This window comes from Odontomachus brunneus, unplaced genomic scaffold, assembly GCF_010583005.1.
Source record: "Odontomachus brunneus isolate Ranch 3 - 2012 unplaced genomic scaffold, Obru_v1 Obru_scaffold_074, whole genome shotgun sequence".
Lineage (NCBI taxonomy): Eukaryota > Metazoa > Arthropoda > Insecta > Hymenoptera > Formicidae > Odontomachus > Odontomachus brunneus.
In genome coordinates this window covers 24,161-29,560 of record NW_022639524.1, presented here as the reverse complement: position 1 = coordinate 29,560, position 5,400 = coordinate 24,161, and the positions used below count along the sequence as shown (strand labels likewise).

At 37.2% G+C, this 5,400-nt stretch overlaps 1 long non-coding RNA gene across 1 annotated transcript in view; it reads left to right on the top strand.

Annotated features, from left to right (window-relative positions):
• Positions 1 to 724, top strand: part of LOC116847120 — a 7,294-nt gene extending 6,570 nt beyond the window's left edge. The window contains exon 2 of the long non-coding RNA XR_004378668.1: positions 10 to 724. This is a non-coding gene — a long non-coding RNA (uncharacterized LOC116847120). The remainder of the gene's footprint in view (positions 1 to 9) is intronic.
• Positions 725 to 5,400: the final 4,676 nt, after the last annotated feature.

Sequence of the window (5,400 nt, the reverse complement as noted above, 5' to 3'; positions counted from 1 at the left end):
CGAGCGGAGGTGATAGTCCTATCAGCGGATAATCGGACATGTCAATTGACGCGCCCTTGAACGCCAAGTATGGCGAAGATTCTCCTCGAAGAGGAGGACGGTATATTCTTGAAGCTCGCTCGCGTCACGCTACCTCCCTCTTCACTTTGCTAGGAACGAGACTACGTCGCGAAGGATTCGGCGGCGGCGGCGGCGGCGGCGACGGAGTGCCTGCGGTGACACCGGAAGTTGCGTTCGATATCTCGCGGGGGAACGTTGTTGATGCAAGGAGATGCGTGCTTCCGGGAGAATGCGATCCTCGGCGGGCAAACTCGCTCGATATGGCCTACAGTCCGCACAAGAGGAGGGTATCGAGAGCAGTATGCGCGTCGTTAAATCCTACGGGTCGCGGGTGATACCCCCCTTTTCCTCCCTTCATTAAGGCAGACGAGGTGGAAAGGTCCTCGAGCGGACAAGTCGGATTCGGAGCTCGTGTCTCGCTTCAAGGAGTGGTTGTACCATATTGTAAAGTATCAATCGCGACAGTTCTCAGCTGCGTTGTACAGTGTTTTCTAAGTATCTAGTTGATAGAGTGTGTAATTGAGGAGGAACATTGTATTTACATTAATAAGTGATCTGTATCAAATTCATTCTCGTATAGCCGTACTCTTACTCATGTAGATGCTAAAAGTGATTTGTGTCATAAAGAAAAACCTATAAATAAAATTAGCACTTTGAGAACGTTGTCGGCCGCGTGTGTCTTTTCCCTCATCCCCGCCGTGGATAGAACTTTATGAGTACATGGATAGAACTAATGACATTTCTGAAATTTTGCTTCTAGATTAATTGTGCAAATTTTACTGCACTTGAAAACCAATGGAGCTAATGGAGGAAATCTTGAAATATAATGTTATATAAACTTATAGTCCTACCTTTATGCTACAAATTATTACTTATTATCTCTTGCATAGTTTAAAATACTTGTTCCTAAATTATTTCATATTCGACTATCACGACATTCTATCTTCATTTAAGGCTCCTGGTTCCTCGCCAGGGAACTCTTGATTACTGACGTCAGAAGCGAAAAAACGTATACCCAAAATTCTTGCAAAATATACTGAAATAAAAAGATATGTTCATAAAGTGACACTTGGAATTGATTGAACACATTTGTAATATATTTCAAAAACTTTCCTTTTACTCTAACAATCAATAAAAACCAATAAATTAACGTGAGGAAAAGAATCGTTAGGCTAAAAAGAAAGGCTATATGTCACGTTAATTTTTACGAGATTATCTATATCGATTGTTAAAACAAAAATTTTCGAAATATTTGACAAATATGCTCAATCAGTCCCAACTGTTATTTATGAACATTATTTTTCATTTCGATATATTCTGTAATAAGAATTTTAGGCATATGTTTTTCTGTTTCAGATGTCACTAGTGAAGATGAGCACAGAGGAGCCTCATTGTTCTCTTAATTTTAATAAAAAATATATTGACTGTGTAACTCGCTGCATTGTAAATAGAGTATACCCAGTAAGCAAAGAACTTTAACATTTAGAAACGTTGACGGCTTTATGTGCATTGTTTGGATATTTTTAATAATATTGCATTTATATTTTTCACATGTTATTTTGTGATATAATTTTTCTGAATGTTGTTTAAACGTTTTAAAAACATTACAAAAAATATATTTTTTAAATGTTACCTTAACATTTATTTGAGGTCAATGCAACATCTTAAAAATATTTCTACCGATTAAAACATTATAGCAACCCTATTTCAACATTATTGAAACTTCTAAATCGTGGTCAAAGTATGTTCATAATGATGTTTGATACAATATTAAACACTACATATTTGACAATATTACAGGTTCTTCAATATCATTGTAGCAACGTTGTATTAATGATTTCTTGCTTACTGGGTATTTAATTGGTATATATAAGCAGATATTAAATCTAATATGGATTAACAGCTAAATGTATATATGAAACACAATATGAACTTTCTTTCTTCATAACACTTTGATTATTTCTTGTTTTACTGTTGTTGGGAATTTTAATAGGATTTGAAGATATGAAAGAGTGAACAGAAAGAAAAGCAAACATAGTAAGGTTCAATAATACTATGCATCGATAAAAATTTAAATTTCTACACGGTACAATCATAAACACATAGAAGTGTAATATTGGCAGTTGCCAACAAAATAAAATTCATTACCCAAAGGACATTATTAGGTATATAAATCAGCGAGATTACGTTCGAGATTATACGATAAAGGACTCCGCAGAATCCTTATGGGAAATGGCTTTCGGCTAATTTTTTTTTAAATTTGATATGTGTAGTTCTCAACACGTAAAACAAAAGTGTCCAAGGTCCCAAGGTCCGATCACGAGTAGTTTTCGAGATACAGCACTCCAAAGTTGGACTTTTCGTACTTTATTGCAGCGTAGTGCGGATGCAGTCGATGTCGATGCTTACGATTAAAGTGGGTGTATAGGTGCTTGTTTTTTTGCTTGTGTGTGTGTGTGTGGTGTGCGCGCGCACATTATTCATCAATAATCTCAATATTCCGAGGTTTATCTGGAATATTGAGCATCCAATGTGGCATTGAGCAATGACATGTCAGGGTATTTGATATTTCCCTGATGTGCAAAACCTAGGTACCACAAAACGTAACGTGTGCATATGTACCTAAAGTACGAACTCCAGACTGACACGTACAATAATATCCATTAATTGGCTCATTAGGATTGTCAGCAGCATTCTCATCATCCCTATTATCGATCTCGTGGGCATTTATCAAATAAATCTAGCACCTTCGTATATTCAAGATAAGCTAAGGGATAATGATGAAGAATTTCAACTTGATCAACATTTCAACGAGCCAGGTTTTCTGAGAATTAGGTTGTATTCCAGATTTCGTAATGCAACAAGACATCAGATCTTCATTTCATACGAGATCGATAATAAGGATGATTAGAATGCTGCTGACAATCCTAATGAGTTAATTAATGGACATGTCAGTCTGGAGCTCGTACTCTAGGTAAATGTGCACACGTTGCCAGCGGTTTGTAGTAGGTTTTGCATCAGGGAAATATCAAATATCCTGACACGTCATTGCTCAATACCACATTGCATGCCGCAGACCGAGAACTTCCAGATAATCCTCGGAATATTGAGATTATTCATGAATAATGTGCGCGCGCACACCACCCACCCACACACACACACACACATACACACACACAGTAGAGAGGGTTTGGAGTTATAAAATACTGCGGGAGTGACGAACCGTGGGGTCCTTATTTCTCCTGACAGACAGACACACACACACACGCACACACACAAACAAGCAAGCACCTGTACATCCACTTTAATCGTAAGCATCATCGTACATCGACATCGACTACACCCGCACTACGCTGCAATAAGGTACGAAAAGCCCAACTTTGGAGTGCTGTATCTCGAAAACTACCCGTGATCGGATCTTGGGGTCATGGACACTTTTGTTCTACGTGTTGAGAACTACACGTATCAAATTTTTAAAAAAATTAGCCGAAAGCCGTTCCCCATAAGAATTCTGCGGAGTCCTTTGCGAGAGTACGTTCTAAAGTAGGTATTTGTAGCAAATCATCCACGACCTTTGATTAAGAGGATAATTCAATACAAAATTTGTTCATGTTGCACTCTTTGCACTTTTCGCACTTAGAATGAGACGGACGCAATTATTCGAATGCTGGTAAAAGCAAGAGCGAATAGATCGAGTGCGAAAAGTGCAAGCAATATGAACAAACCATAGATTTACATTTACAGACCGTTATTCAATTGTTTGTATCAATCTCTCGTTTGAAATAAATATAGCTTAATCGATATAACTTGAGATTCATAAAGTTAAAATTATTTGCTAAATAATGAAGAATTTTACCCAGTAAGCAAGAAATCATTAATATAACGTTACTACAATGGTATTCAAGAACCTGTAATATTGTCAAATATGTAATGTTTAATATTGTGTAGAAAATCATTATAAACATACTTTGATCGCGATTTGGAAGTTTCAATAATGTTGAAATAGGGTTGCCATAACGTTTTAATCGTCAGAAATATTTTTAAGATGTTGCATTGATCTCAAATAAATGTTAAAATAACATTTGAAAAATATATTTTTTGTGGTGTTTTTAAAACGTTTAAACAACATTCAGAAAAATCATATCGCAAAATAACATGTGAAAAATATAAATGCAATATTATTAAAAAATATCCAAACAATGCACATAAAGTCAACGTTTCTAAACGTTAATTTAATGTTCCTTGCTTACTGGGTATGAATGTACTGAACTAAATTCCGACTCGAGATATCTTCTTGCTCTCGGCAAGTTTGTCCGTAAAAGTCGAGGAAAAGTAAATAAATAATAAGTAATTCAAAACACACCTGGAAATATCTGATGTATCGATGTCTGCTTCCTGGCTTCTCGACCCGGCATTCTGTTCCCGGCTGTTCGTCGTGGCACTCCGGACACTCGCGTAAGTACGATTCGATCGGAAAAACGCGTGCTAACGTGATACCGACGAGAGCCCGATTAAATATTTTAGGAGACGACGGAAGTGGCAGTTAGCATCCCGCCACACGTATGCCGCGGTAACGACTGCGTCGTTCGCCAGCCTGAGACGTAACGTCGCGGTCGCGCGCGAGAGTATCAAAACAATCGGCAAAAACAGTTACCCGCGAATCAGTGACGCACGCACAGGCTCGATAGTCGAGAGGCTACAACAATCATCACTCCGAAAACATTCCGCGCGCGTGTCCCACCTTGAATTTACCAATGTCTTCTTCCCACGTTTGAAACTGCCGTTTCCTCGCTACGGCCATCTTGATTACTGATGTGACGTCACAAGCAAGAGAATATATACACGAAATTCTTGCATTTAAGTACACTTTGGGGTGAAAAGATGCGTTTACAAAACGACACTTGCGATCGATTACAGATCTATAAGATATTATGAGAATTTTCCCTTTGCTCTCCAATGACCAATAAATTTATCCTTTCTTGTAAAAATAATAGAATGATCATTGAAGTGATCGTCTGAAGTAATCGCTTTATCGAAATATCTCGCACGTTACAGTCTTTTCGTGCGTCTGGTTGGTCGGATTAATGAGCGTTGAATAAGCTGGTGTAAAGGAAAAACGCGCGCCATTGAAAGTGTCGAAAGTGCACAGCAGTCAAGATATAATTTTTAAGTTATTTTTAAAAAGTACCAGCAGGTACATGAAATTAATATGACAAAATCACGTAGTTAAAAAACGAATTACACGGCACATTAATTTTACAACTATTTATTGGTTATAAATATTTCTCATGTCAAATTTATGTATATATATATATATATATATATATATATATATATATA